Genomic DNA, 16,246 nt, shown 5'->3' with positions numbered 1-16,246 from the left:
GTATGCCACTCAAAATGTTATTTATCTCTATTTTAAAATCGAGCTCTGGCACCTCTACAAATCCCTGCTTCCCTCTGCGAAGGGCCTATCTATTTACTTTTATGTTGAGTCATCACCTTCTTATTAAAAAGCACCCGCTGGAGAGCACACTGTCATTTGCATTCGTTACTATTAGTTTATATTGGGTATGACTTGACTGGATCTCTTTTACCATGAATTACAATGTTTAGTCAGTTCTTGGTCTTTAAAGGTGCTCTGCATTTATGTTTTGCGGTCTCAGAAAGGGCTATCGAGATACCATCTTGTTATATCATATTATGATTGTTTTGAGAAAGTGTTGTCATCCGAGTTTTATTATTATTGCTCGCTAGCTGATTATGCCATTAATATGAGTAAATATGAGACCTAAGTGTTATTGTGAATATGGTTAGTTCATAATCTTTGCTGAAAACTTGAATGCTGGCTTTACATATTTACAACAACAAGAGCAATAGACTTTGTAAAAGTTTTTCTTTATCACTTTCAGTTTATCAACTGAATTGCTTGAGGACAAGCGAAGGTTTAAGCTTGGGGGAGTTGATACGTCTCCAACGTATCTACTTTTCCAAACACTTTTGCCCTTGTTTTGGACTCTAACTTGCATGATTTGGATGAAACTAACCCGGACTGACGTTGTTTTCAGCAGAACTGCCATGGTGTTGTTTATTGTGCAGAAAACAAAAGCTCTCGGAATGACCTGAAAATCCACGAAGATAACTTTTGGAAAATATAAAAAATACTAGTGAAATAATCAAGGCCAGGGGGCCCACACCCTCTCCACGAGGGTGGGGGCGCCCCCCCTCCCCCTGGGCGTGCCCCCTGTCTCGTGGGCCCCCTGGAGCTCCACCGACCTCAACTCCAACTCTATATATTCCGTTTCACGAAGAAAAAAATCAGAGAGAAAGTTTCATCGCGTTTTACGATATGGAGCCACCGTCAAGCCCTAATCTCTCTTGGGAGGGCTGTTCTGGAGTCCGTTCGGGGCTCCGAAGAGGGGGATTCGTCGCTGTCGTCATCATCAACCATCCTCCATCACCAATTTCATGATGCTCACCGTCGTGCGTGAGTAATTCCATCGTAGGCTTGCTGGACGGTGATGGGTTGGATGATATTTACCATGTAATCAAGTTAGTTTTGTTAGGGTTTGATCCCTAGTATCCACTATGTTCAGAGATTGATGTTGCTATGACTTTGCTATGCTTAATGCTTGTCATTAGGGCCCAAGTGCCATGATTTTAGATCTGAACCTATTATGTTTTCATGAATATATGTGAGTTCTTGATCCTATCTTGCAAGTCTATAGTCACCTATTATGTGTTATGATCCGACAACCCCAAAGTGACAATAATCGGGATACTTCTCGGTGATGACCCTAGTTTGTGGAGTTCATGTATTCACTATGTGCTAATGCTTTGTTCCAGTTCTCTATTAAAAGGAGGCCTTAATATCCCTTAGTTTCCATTAGGACCCCGCTGCCACGGCAGGGTAGGACAAAAGATGCCATGCAAGTTCTTTTCAATAAGCACGTATGACTATATTCAAAATACATGCCTACATTACATTGATGAACTGGAGCTAGTTCTGTGTCACCCTATGTTATAGCTATTACATGAGGAATCGCATCCGACATAATTATCCATCACTGATCCAATGCCTACGAGCTTTTCACATATTGTGTTGTGCTTATTTACTTTTCTGTTGCTACTGTTACAATTACCACAAAACTGCTATCTTTACTTTTGCCACTGTTACCATTACTATCATACTACTTTGCTACTAAATACTTTGCTGCAGATACTAAGTTATCCAGGTGTGGTTGAATTGACAACTCAACTGCTAATACTTAAGAATATTCTTTGGCTCCCCTTGTGTCGAATCAATAAATTTGGGTTGAATACTCTACCCTCGAAAGCTGTTGCGATCCCCTACACTTGTAGGTTATCAATAGACAAACAGAGTGTCCCTAGTATGCCTTTACTTGACTAGCTTGTTAATCAAAGATGGTTAAAGTTTCCAGACAATAGACATGTGTTGTCATTTGATGAACGGGATCACATCATTGGAGAATGATGTGATGGACAAGACCCATCCGTTAGCTTAGCATAATGATCGTTTAGTTTTATTGTTATTGCTTTCTTCATGACTTATACATATTCCTTTGATTGAGATTATGCAACTCCCGAATACCGGAGGAACACCTTGTGTGCTATTAAACGTCACAACATAACTGGGTGATTATAAAGATGCTCTACATGTGTCTTCGAAAGGTGTTTGTTCGATTGACATAGATCGAGATTAGGATTTGTCACTCCGAGTATCGCAGAGGTATCTCTGGGCCCTCTCGGTAATGCACATCACTATAAGACTTGCAAGCAATGTGACTAACGAGTTATTTCCGGATGATACATTATGGAACAAGTAAAGAGACTTGACGGTAACGAGATTAAACTAGGTATGATGATACCGATGATCGAATCTTGAGTAAGTAACATACCAATGACCAAGGGAATGACGTATGTCATTATGCGATTTGACCGATAAAGATCTTCGTAGAATATGTAGGAGCCAAGATGAGCATCCAGGTTCCGCTATTGGTTATTGACCGGAGATGTGTCTCGGTCATGTCTACATAGTTCTCGAACCCGTAGGGTCCGCACGCTTAACGTTCGATGAAGATGTGTATTATGAGTTATGTGATTTGATGACCGAAGTTTGTTTGGAATTCCGAATGAGATCACGGACATGAAGAGGCGGAAGGGGGGTTTCGGGCAACCCCCGACAAAGATATGGGCTTAATGGCCAAGTAATGAACACACCAGCCCACAAGGGGCTAGTGCACCCCCTATAGGGCCAGCCACGTGGGGAGAAAGGAAAAGGAGAGGAGGAAAAGGAGAGTATGAAGTAGGACTCCTACTTCCTTACCCTCCCCCCTCCTTCCTTTCCCCCTTGTCCAAATATGGTAGGGGGGAATTGGACTAGCGGCCCAAGTAGGATTCCTCCTACTTGGGCGCGCCCTAGGCTGCCTCCCTCCCTCTCCCTCCTTTATATACGTGGGAAGGGCATCCCTAGAACACACATCAATTGTTTCTAGCTGTGTGCAGCGCCCCCTTCATAGTCATCACCGTCGCCACTCCGTCGGGCTGACAGAACTCTCCCTCATCCTCAACTAAATCAAGAGCTCGAGGGACGCCATCGTGCTGAACATGTGCTGAACACGGAGGTGTCCTAAGTTCGGTCCTTGGATCGGTTGGATCGTGAAGACGTTCGAGTACATCAACCGCGTTACTAAATGCTTCTGCTTTCGGTCTACGAGGGTACATGGACACACTCTCCCCTCTCGTTGCTATGCATCTCCTAGATAGATCTCATAGGTAATATTTTTGAAATAATGTGTTCCGCAACAAGAAAAGGAATAACAATTGTTTTCTTAAATACTGCACAATTCATTTGATATTGATGGGTAAGTCAACATGCAGATAGTTGAAAAACTTACTTAAAAAAATCTGGACGGATGATATCGTCGGAGAAGTTAGAATATATCTCATGACCAGTCCCTTTTATGTGCAGTGCAATTCTACTGCCAGCTTTCATTTTATAAAACTTAGAAATTTCTTTCCAAAAGCTAGTGCCAAAATAGGAGTCGCCACGTTCATCAAGTCCTACAGTAGCAACGATTGTAAATCCATGGTTTGTGTGCAGTATGACATCCTTGTAGTCTTGATTTATGTAGAGGGAAAGATTGTGCACTACAGATTCTGTTTCATAGCAAGGGACGCGCTTAAGAAAATGGTAGGATTGTTAAAGAAAATATGGTAAGATGCAAATATGGCCCAAATTGAAAGAACTCACTGGTATGCGTCGGTGGTATACAAACTTTTTTAACCGCTTTCCGCGACGACATTTGAAACCGTCGCCTAGTGAGTGACGATGATAGGGGGGTCCATCCCACTCGACCTAGAAATCGTCGGGGATATGCCCTCCTGGCACACATGCTCGGCAAAATAAGGTTGTGTGCGACCGACGAGCGCTCAAATATGGTAATACATACAGTAGAACTAAAAAAATACAATTATACATGCGAAATTGTTTCTGGTCACAAGTACATCCCACATAGTCAGTCCCTGCTAAATGTTTCCGTTCATATGTACATCCCACATAGTCGCTCCAAGGAAAGCGTTTCCGTTCACAGGTACATCACACACAGTTTTGCCCATTAAATCGTTTGTGATAGCATTGCCATTGCACACGATATTAACAATTTTGTCATTTGGGTTATTGAATGCATCACACACGGTGCGTAGAAGAAACTGTGTGGCAAAGGCTATCCATCACACACAGTTTTTATATGGTAAACATTTGCGCAAGGTGGCCTAACGCAAACAGTTTTCAAGAGAAGGTCGTGTGTGATTGTTCATTGATCCAACACGGTTTATTCCTAGAAACTGGATGTGTTGCCTGAGGTCATCGCCCATGGTATTTTCTGAATAAACGTTTGCAATAGCAAAACCCAATTAGCAGGCTAATTCACCAAATTTTTCTAAAAAGATAGTAGGAGAGGCTCCTACTGGTTGTATATATTTCTTCCTTTGTAACTAATTACATGTGTGTTACAGAAAAAATACATGATGGTGTTCTACCATCTCTCCACCCCCTGGGAGTGGAGTTATAGATGAACACCAAAACAAGTGGTTACTACTCAAAGATCAAGGAGGGGGTTAGGCTAGTGAATTACAAAAAGTAGTTACAAAAGACCTTTGCGCCTCCTTCACCCTGTATTGGAGGAGGCCAAAATCTCCCTTGAAACGTGCCAACCAGGAATCAGTACTAGGGTCGACCCCTCTGAAGTGTTTTTTATTGCGTTCCTTCCACAAACTCCAAGCTGCTGTGAGGAAATTTTCCATGAAGAGATGTCTATGCTCAGACTCATTGATTTGCGCAATCAGATCAAGCCTAGAGTCAAACTCCGGCCATGCAATGTTAATCTTCTCCTAGCAAGCTTTACTGAATGGGCAGGTGAAGATCATGTGGTCTACTGTTTCTTCAATATGTTGTCCATAGAGAAGGCAGTCAAAAACGTCACCAATGTTGTAGTGACGATGCTTCAGCATGTTCCTTGTGTTCAGGCGATCAAGTAGAAGAAGCCATCCAAAGACTTTGATTTTCATGGTGCTTTTAGATTGCCACAGCAGCCTGAAGGTTGGGTGTTTTGGTACAAGTCTAAAGCGGAATTTGAAGTAATCAGCAGCTTTATACTCTGTTTGCCCCTAGATATAGTGCAAAATGTCAGTGGTAGTCGTGGATGGGTGCATGCGGGTGGTTAGGCTAATTCACGCCCTATTATTAATAAACCATTTATTAATCTAATTGACACTCATATTAAGCACATAATATATTTCATTTCCATATTATGGAAGCAGGATTTGATAATTGAAATACATCAGAGTACAACATGATACAACTCAGCACTCAGCTACCCCATTACACAACTACACCAGCACCAAGTTTCACATGCAACATGTAGAACCTTTCGAAATTAGCATCATAGACGATATATAGACATATGCATCTCATATGGAAACTGCTGAAGCAGAAGGCGAATATTGATCCTTTATTCATGTTGAAGGTCTTTACAACTTTAAGCCAGTGCCTATGGATGATTGACCGTTCGTCCTTCATCCTCTTCAGGAACACTTCAATATTGAACCGTGGGTGCTGTATGAAAACCTTCCTCGTCTCCTGACCATAGAGGTGGTTTGAGAGGTAATCATTAGTGAACTGCTTTGGAAAGGCCTGAAAACAAGGATGTGCATAAATATCTTCTCTATATTGGAAATGGGGCAAAGGAATAAAAACGACAAGGTATAATAGTTAGTACCATCTTGTAGTGAACTGATGTCTTGTACAGACAAAGCTCTTGTTATTTTTTGTCGCTAATTTCTTTATCCTAACAATCTTTCTGAGTTTCTTGACTTGATTGATATTCATGGACAACTCATTTCCCCATATGCAAAAAGGGTCGAACAGTGGGTCAAAACCTCTGACAACAGGACCTCCTTGTGCAAGACCAAATTTTTTAAAACCTAAATATTAGAATGGTTCCTGCAATTGCACAATAATGTGCTATTAGACAAGGGACCATGCACATGCTAGTCATCAGGATAAGGTAGTTAGTCATCAGGATAAGTGAGGGTTCGCATGCTATCAGTAAAATATGTTGATGAAAAATAAGCACATTGCAGATTCATCAGATTAATTCAAGCCACATGGAAAACCCATTTATCCAAACCAAGCATGATTAATAACTAGGAAATATAGCACTTGTATATGTTTCTCATGTATTAGGTGCAGCCAAATTTGATTTATTCCTCACATGCACAAGAATACAAAATTCTACCCATGACAATTGTACATCGCATTGAAGAATTGAACCAGACAGTTAACTAAACACCACAACAAATGAACGAAACATTAACTGAGCACCACATTGCACAATATAACATACTCCTAATAGAAGATCAGACAGTTAACCAAACCAAGGACGCTTAACAACTTGGAAATTTAGCAATTGTATTCGTTTCTCATGTATTTACTACAGCCAAATTCAATGTATTCCTCACATGGTATACAATAATAGAATGCACCCACAACTATTGAACATCACATTGCAGAATTGAACCAAACAGTTAACTAAACACCACAACACAAATGAACTAAACGTTAAGTGAGCACCACATTGCACAATGTATAACCAAACCAAGCATGCTTGAAAACTTGGAAATATAGCAATTGTATTTGTTTCTCATGTATTTTGTAAAGATAAATTCAATTTATTTCTCACATGGAAGATAATACAAAATTGCAGCCTGAAGAATTGAACATCACATTTGCAGAATTGAACCAAATAGTTAATTGAAGATGACAACTAATTAACAAAACATTTAATGAGTGAGAATCACACTGCATGACATACAGAACATATACACTAGAGCAATAGATTGCATGGTAAAATTAGATTGCACAATTCACTAGAATTTGTGAAGGAAAGGCAGGACCAGCACACGCAACGGGTAAACCGAGCATGCTTAACCTGTGTAGCTAGCAAATGGCAAGGTGCTCCTCCAAGATCTGGGGGTCGGCACGAATGGAAGCCATCGCGACCTCATCCGCATGTGCGGTCGTGATTTGCTTCTCCGCTGCCAAATGCTCCTTGAGATCCTGGCTATACTACGTGCACTATGGCTTAGGGCAGCACTTATTTGGTGTAGGGGGCGGTGATTTGGGTGGAAGGTGTCGCACCGGCAGTCGGGGCATGTGGGATGTGGAAGGAGGAGGAGGATGGGGGTCGGGTGTGGATTACCTGCCTGGATAGACGAGGCCGAGCAGCGTGAAGGAGGGTCGCCGGCGAGGAGGCAGCGCTGCTAGCAAGGAGTGAAGGCTTCAACTTGGAAAGGAAGGCAGAAATAGGGGTAATGCGGCTTTTGGTAAGGGGTAGGGGCGGGGAGGTAGATATAATCGTGGAAGCCGAAAATTTGGAATCGCTTCAGCGAAAAAACTGGCGTGCAAAGTGTCATTAGAGACGGTCCCTTATTCAGAACTATGTACGATATGTGAACATCACAAATGATTCAGATAGCTTAACTCGTGTGTGATGAGTTTGAATGTCAAAAATTTGGGTTCGAATTTCCCTGGTTATAGTGGTCATCCACGTCATTGCATAATTTGGGTACACAAAGGAGACTACAGCACACCCACACTTTTTAATTGAGCAAGTTCAGCAATTAAACAGAGCTAGCTAACCTAAACATTACTCTAACAAATTAAAGATTGGCGCTCTTAATTAAACAAAACAAAGAGTACTACTACGGCCAGTGCTCGTCGATCTCCGCCGCCGCCTCCATGTCCAACTCGCACCCGACGGTCTCCTGGGAAGGGGCTCCCTGGCATCCATTGCACCATCCTCGGCAAGCATCTCACCATCCGCGTCTGCCATCTCTTTGGAAAAGGCCGCCTCCATTGCCCTCACGATGCGGGTCCACGTGCCCATCTTTCACCGGCGACGATTGAACAATGAAATGATATTTGGGGAGTGAGCTAGTGTGCTTGAGACGCCAGTTGTGGACTGTAGCCGATGCACCTTCTCACGTAAGCCATAGGCGTACTATACACCAATGGTGCTCCAGGATATTTTGTGCTGCATCTCACACGGTTGGTGATAATAAACTGTGTGGGATCTACTTGATTTTTCATCTTGATTTGAATTACATAATGGGGTCCGAGCGGCAATGGACGGTGTTTGAATTGCTAGACCTTTTATCTGCAGTGAACATGCAACTATATGTGTGTCGTAAAAGAATTGGAATTATTCAGGGTTCTTTGCACATTTTACACATTAAATTGGTTTTCTAGCCATTTCAGGTGCACAATTCAAAATTAAACTACATGCACATGCTCCGGTGCACCAACATGGGTTGTAAAATCATATATGTGTCCATGGGTTTTGCTTAAGTCCCATTCAAGAAATGGGGATGAAATTTGAACACCACGGCACCGTGGCTCTCCGGCAAACATCGACGTACTTGCTTTTGTAATTCTAGTAAATCCAAAATTCGTCTGAAATTCATGAAACTTGGCATGCTATCATGGAGCAGCATCAACACGCCGTGGTAATTTTTTTGTCCCATTTGCGGCAGGTTTGGGTATAAGCTTCTCATAAACCAGAGCTTCTCACAACAAGTGTGATGGTTTCGGTAGGGAACGCTTCACCTTTCTGGACGAAATGATATCCATTGCCTCTTATTGCTTTCAAAAAAATTCTCGTGTCAACGTAGAACAACAGGAGTGTTGTGTCAATTTTTCGGATTTTTTGGGGTTTGTTTGGACATTTTTATGCATTGACTAAGTTTTCAATGCATTCATGTGCATAATTCAAATTTGAACTACATGCACATGCTCTAATGCACATAAATTGGTTAAAATACAAATATGTGTCCTTGGTTACATGCTTAGGTCCCATGCGGGAAATGGGAATGAATGTCAAATGCCCTGCCACGGTCACTCGGCCGCAAACATTGAGATACCTGGTTTTTAAATTCTAGTAAATCCAAAGCTCGTCTGAAATTCATGAAACTTGGCATGCTATCATATAGCGGCATCAACATGCCATGGTAATTTTTGGTCCCATTTGGGACAAGTTTGGGAATATGCTTCTCACAAACCAAAGCTTCTCACAAACCAAAGCTTCTCACAATAAGCCTGATGGTTTCGGTAGGGAACGTCCCACCTTTGGGGACGAAACGCTATCCATTGCCTCTTATTGCTTTCAAAAAAGTTCTCGTGTCAACATAGAACAACAGGAGTGTTGTGTTAATTTTTAGGATTTTTCAGGTTTCGTTTAGACATTTTTATGCAATAATTGAGTTTTCAATGCATTTATGTACATAATTTAAGTATAAACATTTAGATACCTGGTTTTTAAATTCTAGTAAATCCAAAGCTCGTCTGAAATTCATGAAACTTGGCATGCTTTCATGGAGCGGCATCAACATGTCATGGTAAATTTTTCATCCCATTTTGGGCAGTTTTGGGGATATGCTTCTCAAAACCAGAGCTTCTCACAACAAGCCTGATGGTTTCAGTAGGGAAGGTTTCACCTTTCTAGACAAAACGATATCCATTGCCTCTTCTTGATTTCAATTTTTTTCCTAGTGTCAACATAGAACAACAGGAGTGTTGTGTCAACTTTTGGGATTTTTCGGGGTTTGTTTGGACATTTTATTCATTAATTGAGTTTTCAATCCACTTATGTGCATAATTCAAATTTGAACTACATGCACATGCTCTAATGCATCTAAATTGGTTGAAAATTCAAATCTATGTCCTTGGTTGCATGCTTAGGCCCCATGCAAGAAATGGGACTGAATGTCAAACACCCTGCCACCGTCACTTGGCCGCAAACATTGAGATACCTGGTTTTTAAATTCTAGTAAATCCAAAACTCATCTGAAATTCATGAAACTTGGCATGCTATCATGGAGCAGCATCAACATGTCATGGTAAATTTTTGTCCCATTTGGGGCAGGTTTGGGTATATTCTTCTCACAAACCAGAGCTTCTCACAACAAGCATGATGGTTTCGGTAGGGAACGTCCCACCTTTGGGGACGAAACGATATCGATTGCCTCTTATTGATTTCAAAAAAATTCTCATGTGAACGTTGAACTACAGGAGTGTTGTGTCAATTATTGTGATTTTTCGGGGTTCGTTTGGACATTTTTATGCATTAATTGAGTTTTCAATGCATTCATTTGCATAATTCAAATTTGTACTACATGCACATGCTCTAATGCATATAAATTGGTTTAAAATTCAAATATGTGTCCTTCGTTCCATGCTTAGGTTCCATGCAAGAAATGGGAATGAATGTCAAACACCCTGCCATCGTCACTCGGCCGCAAACATTGAGATACCTGGTTTTAAATTCTAGTAAATCCAAACCTCATATGAAATTCATGAAACTTGGCATGTTGTCATGGAGCAGCATCAACATTCCGTTGTAAATTTTTTGTCCCATTTGGGGCAGGTTTGTGGATATGCTTCTCACAAACCAGAGCTTCTCAGAACAAGCCTGGTGGTTTCAGTAGGGAACGTTTCACCTTTCTGGACAAAACGATATCCATTGCCTCTTCTCGATTTCAATTTTTTCCTAGCGTCAACATAGAACAAGAGGAGTGTTGTGTCAATTTTTGGGATTTTTCGGGGTTCATTTGGTCATTTTTATGCATCAATTGAGTTTTTAATGCATTTATGTGCATAATTCAAATTTTAACTACATGCACATGCTCTCATGCATATAAATTGGTTGAAAATTCAAATCTATGTTCTTGGTTGCATGCTTAGGTCCCATGCAAAATATGGGAATGAATGTCAAACACCCTGCCATCGTCACTCGGCTGGAAACATTGAGATACCTAGTTTTTAAATTCTAGTAAATTCAAAACTTGTCTGAAATTCATGAAACTTGGCATGCTATCTTGAAGCGGCATCAACATGTCGTGGTAAATTTTTTGTCCCATTCGGGGCAAGTTTGGGTATATGCTTCTCACAAACCAGAGCTTCTCACAACAAGCATGATGGTTTCGGTAGGGAATGTCCCACCTTTGTGGAAAAAATGATATCCATTGCCTCTTATTGCTTTCAAAAAAATTTCTCATGTCAACATAGAACAACAGGAGTGTTGTGTCAATTGTTGTAATTTTTCGGGGTTCGTTTGGACATGTTTATGCATTAACTAAGTTTTCAATGCATTTATACGCATAATTCAAATTTGAACTACTGCACATGCTCCAGTGCATATAAATTGGTTGAAAAATCAAATTTGTGTCCTTGGGTGCATGCTTAGGTCCCATGCAAGAAATGGGAATGAATTTCAAACAACAGGGCGTCGTTGATTGCCGGCAAAAACATTGAGATACTTTGTTTTTAAATACTAGTAAATCCAAAACTCGTCTAAAATTCATGAAACTTGGCATGCTATCATGGAATGGCACCCGACATGCTGTGGTATTTTTCGTGTCCATTTTGAGAGAAGGCACACTCGAATAACAGCCAATAAAGGCATTTTGAAAAAATAGTTGCCACTTTAATATCTCAAACATTTGTATAATTCAAACCGTGTGCGTTCTGTTAACCATTCACGTGACGCCACGTGTCTTGGTTTTAATGGCTATAGGAGGTGTCGTGCGGACAGATGCTTGACCTTGACGGAACGGGAGGCGTGCGAGCGCAGTCTGATGCGCAGGCTGACCGAGAGGCGTGCAAGCTGTGGTCCAATGCGAAGGCTCACCGAGAAACATGCGAGCTATACGCTGCGCAGGCTCACTGGGAAGCAAGCCCTTTGACTTCCATGGCCGCCCGTCTTCCTCTCCATTTATGGCACCCGAGGCGCTTCTTAATATGGGCGGCCTTACTGTTCGCCTCCCATTCCCCTCCCTCCCGCAGACCTCCACCAACGCCATGGCGCAGAAGGATCATCTGCCACTAGTCTTCAAGTTTGGTGTGTCGACTCCGAGCCCCGAGGAGATAGAAAATAACGAGGAATGGGGCCTCATGGACATGGCCTAGAACGAGCTAGTCGCGGCGGTTTCTGCCCCCGCTCCCATCCCAGCTTCCATCCCCACGCCCGCGCCAGCGATCATCCTCGTAGCATTGACGGGCTGGTCGCCGAGCAATATCGCAGAGCTGGAAGCCACGGGCGTGAGTGAGGTCTCCACGGACCCGCGCGAGCTTGTGTACATGCCAGCGCTAGCGCCTGTGCTCGTGCACGCCCGTCCACCCGTCGTGGCGCCGGTCCCCGTGCGTTTGGCTGCACCCGCCGCGCCCGTGCCCGTGCGCGCGCCCCGCTCAGCGGCATGGCATGCCGCCGTCGATCGCTACCTCTCGGCGCTGCTAGCTGCTGTCCTCCCGCGCCCCGCCTGTCGATCGCACGATGACATGATGTTGGATTTACATGTAAAGAACATTTTGTGCTGCATTGAAGACTTCAACAACAGCGTCCCAGAGGACGACAATGACAACGGCGGCGTGGCACGCCGCCTCCGCCGCCGCCGGAAATAGTTTTTTTCTTGGGTTTAATATTGTTTCTCGATCATATGAATATAAATTCGCAGTATGACTGAATGAAAGATATGGTTTGAGCGAACTTGCATTTTTCTCTCTTAATGTACAGACTTATCAAACGATTTTCTTTTGAAAAAAAAGGCAACGGTTTTCAAATATAAAACACTCATCGCAAACATTTTAGTTAGAACACTCGTATGCAAACCGACAGCTTCCCCAGGAAGACAAGGGAAAATGTGTCGAGCGGGATTTGTGCAGCACTTGATCACAAACATATTAGATAGAACACCCGTATGCAAAGTGAGAGCGGGATTTTTGCATCTCTTCAATGCAAACGGTTCTTTTGGATGACCCATGTGCAACCACTTACAAACAATTTGGTAAGATTTGCATCTGCCATATTGGGTGTGTTTCCATTTGTCAACCTTGTAACACTGCAATTTGTCAAAATATGAAGCTAAAAATCACTAGCAGTATCTAATTTTTGCAACTAAAATTCAGTAATTAAGCATAGATTTCATTCATAGATTAAGCAGTCGTTCTTAATTTAAACAAACAGTTCAACTCGACAGCTGAACCGACCAAACTTTTCCTCAATTGTTGCCAACCAAGTACTGAAATAGCTAGTTCAACTATATATACTAGCTAATTTTAAGTATATTGTACAGTTCCACCACATCTATAGTCAGATCAACTGAAAAAAATAGCCCCTAAATACTACTACTACGGAGGGGCTTTGTAATACTTCCGGCTACCTCTCCTCTGCCAAGCGCACTCAGTAAGAGACAGAGGAGGAGGAGCCTACCGACGAGCTGGACAACTGCAATATGGTGTCTGCCACCGCTGCAGTTTCAGCGACGCTCACCTCGAACGCCCTCTGCCACTCCAGACGACCCCTCTTGAAGAGGTGGTTCTCCTTGTCGATCTCCTGATTCCTCGCCTCTGAGGCGACGTGTGCCGCGGGCACGGTGGCGGTAAGGCCCTTTGCGTGTTCGGCGAGGCACTCCTCCTCCTCCCGCAGGAACTCAGTGTAGCATGCAAGGTCGCTGACGCACGTGCGAGCATCCACCTCCACCTCCCGCCTTCGGGCGGCGGTGGCGGAGCGAGTGATGACCCCGGTGGTCAACTTGAAGGAAATATGCCCTAGAGGCAATAATAAAGTTATTATTTATTTCCTCATATCATGATAAATGTTTATTATTCATGCTAGAATTGTATTAACCGGAAACATAATACATGTGTGAATATATAGACAAATATAGTGTCACTAGTATGTCTCTACTTGACTAGCTCATTGATCAAAGATGGTTGAGTTTCCTAACCATAGATATGAGTTATCATTTGATCAATGGGATCACATCATTAGAAGAATGATGAGATTGACTTGACCCATTCCATTAGCTTAGCACTTGATCGTTTAGTATGTTGCTATTTCTTTCTTCATGACTTATACATGTTCCTATGACTATGAGATTATGTAACTCCCGCTTACCGGAGGAACACTTTGTGTGCTACCAAACGTCACAACGTAACTGGGTGATTATAAAGGTGCCCTACTGGTGTCTTCGAAGGTACTTGTTGAGTTGACGTATTTCGAGATTAGGATTGGTCACTCCGATTGTTGGAGAGGTATCTCTGGGCCCTCTCGGTAATGCACATCACTATAAGCCTTACAAGCAATGTAGCTAATGAGTTAGTTATGAGATGATGCATTACGTAACGAGTAAAGAGACTTGCTAGTAACGAGATTGAACTATGTATTGAGATACCAATGATCGAATCTCGGGCAAGTAACATACCGATGACAAAGGGGACATCGTATCTTGTCATGCGGTTTAACCGATAAAGATCTTCATAGAATATGTGGGAGCCAATATGAGCATCCAGGTTCCGCTATTGGTTATTGACCGGAGTCGTGTCTCGGTCATGTCTACATAGTTCTCGAACCCGTAGGGTCCGCACGCTTAAAGTTCGGTGACAATCGGTATTATGATTTTTTGTGTTTTGATGTACCGAAGGTAGTTTGGACTCCCGGATATGATCACGGACATGACGAGAAGTCTCGAAATGGTCGAGACATAAAGATCGATATATTGGATGACTATGTTCAGACACCGTAAGTGTTTCGGGAGGTTTCGAACATATACCGGAGTACCGGGGGGTTACCGGAACCTCCCGGGGGGTTTAGTGGGCCTAATGGGCCCTAGTGGAGAAGAGGAGGGGCGGCCAGGGCAGGCCGCATGCCCCCTCCCCCTCTAGTCCGAATAGGACAAAGAGGGGGTGACAGAGTCCTGGATTAGGGGGTCCTCAGATAGCCGGACTATGTACTTTTGCCGGACTATTGGACTATGAAGATACAAGATTGAAGACTTCATCCCGTGTCCGGGTGGGACTCTCCTTTGTGTGGAAGGCAAGATTGGCAATTCAGATATGTAGATTTCCTTCTCTGTAACCGACTTTGTGTAACCCTAGCCCCCTCCGGTGTCTATATAAACCTGAGGGTTTAGTCCATAGGACAACAACAATCATAATCATAGGCTAGCTTCTAGGGTTTAGCCTCTACGATCTCATGGTAGATCAACTCTTGTAATACTCATATCATCAAGATCAATCAAGCAGGAAGTAGGGTATTACCTCCATCAAGAGGGCCCGAACCTGGGTAAACATTGTGTCCCCCGCCTCCTGTTACCATTAGCCTTAAACGCACAGTTCGGGACCCCCTACCGGAGATCCGCCGATTTTGACACCGACATTGGTGCTTTCATTGAGAGTTGCACTGTGTCGTCACTATAGGGCTTGATGGTGCCTGCAATCATCTACAACAATGGAATCCAGGGTTAGGTCTTCCTCCCCGGATAGATCTTCGTATTCGGCGGCTTTGCACTACGGGCCAATTCGCTTGGCCATCTAGAGCAGATCGATAGCTATGCCCCTGGCCATCAGGTCAGGTTTGGAAGCCTGAACTATACGACCAACATCCGCGGAGACTTGATCTTCGATGGATTCGAACTAATGACAGGCATACCAAACAGTCACAATGAGCATGACTCAGATCTACCATCGGGCGGTGTTCGGGAAATCACACGTGCAGCTTCCCCGGCTCTAAATCTGGAGCAGATCGTGCCGTCCGAGGACGGGTGGATAGACCCCACCATGGAGGCCGCACACTCATTGGTGATAGAGCCGAACACAGACTTCGCCTCCAATGAGGAATGTGTCATCGGACCCTCGGACTCGTCTCCGGCCATAGGCTCCGAACCGCTCGCATCCGTGACTCTTAAATCTGATTGGGCACTGTTCATGGAGTTTACCTCCGAGGATATCTTTCAGCACTCGCCTTTGGGCGACGTGCTAAATTCACTAAAATCTCTCTCCCTGTCAGGCGACTCTTGGCCGACCTATGTCCGGCTTGAGTGGGAAGCGGACGACGAAGAAATTCGTTACCCACCCACCACCCACTTAATAGCCACTATCGACGACTTAACCGACATGCTTGATTTCGACTCTGAAGACATCGATGGTATGGACGACTGTGCTGGAGAAGAACAAGAACCACCGTCATAGGGCGCTGGACAGCCACCTCATCTTATGA

The sequence above is a fragment of the Triticum dicoccoides genome, chromosome 7B (assembly GCF_002162155.2).
Source record: "Triticum dicoccoides isolate Atlit2015 ecotype Zavitan chromosome 7B, WEW_v2.0, whole genome shotgun sequence".
Taxonomy (NCBI): domain Eukaryota; kingdom Viridiplantae; phylum Streptophyta; class Magnoliopsida; order Poales; family Poaceae; genus Triticum; species Triticum dicoccoides.
The sequence above is the reverse complement of the archived record's forward strand: the minus strand, read 5'-3'. Positions refer to the sequence as shown.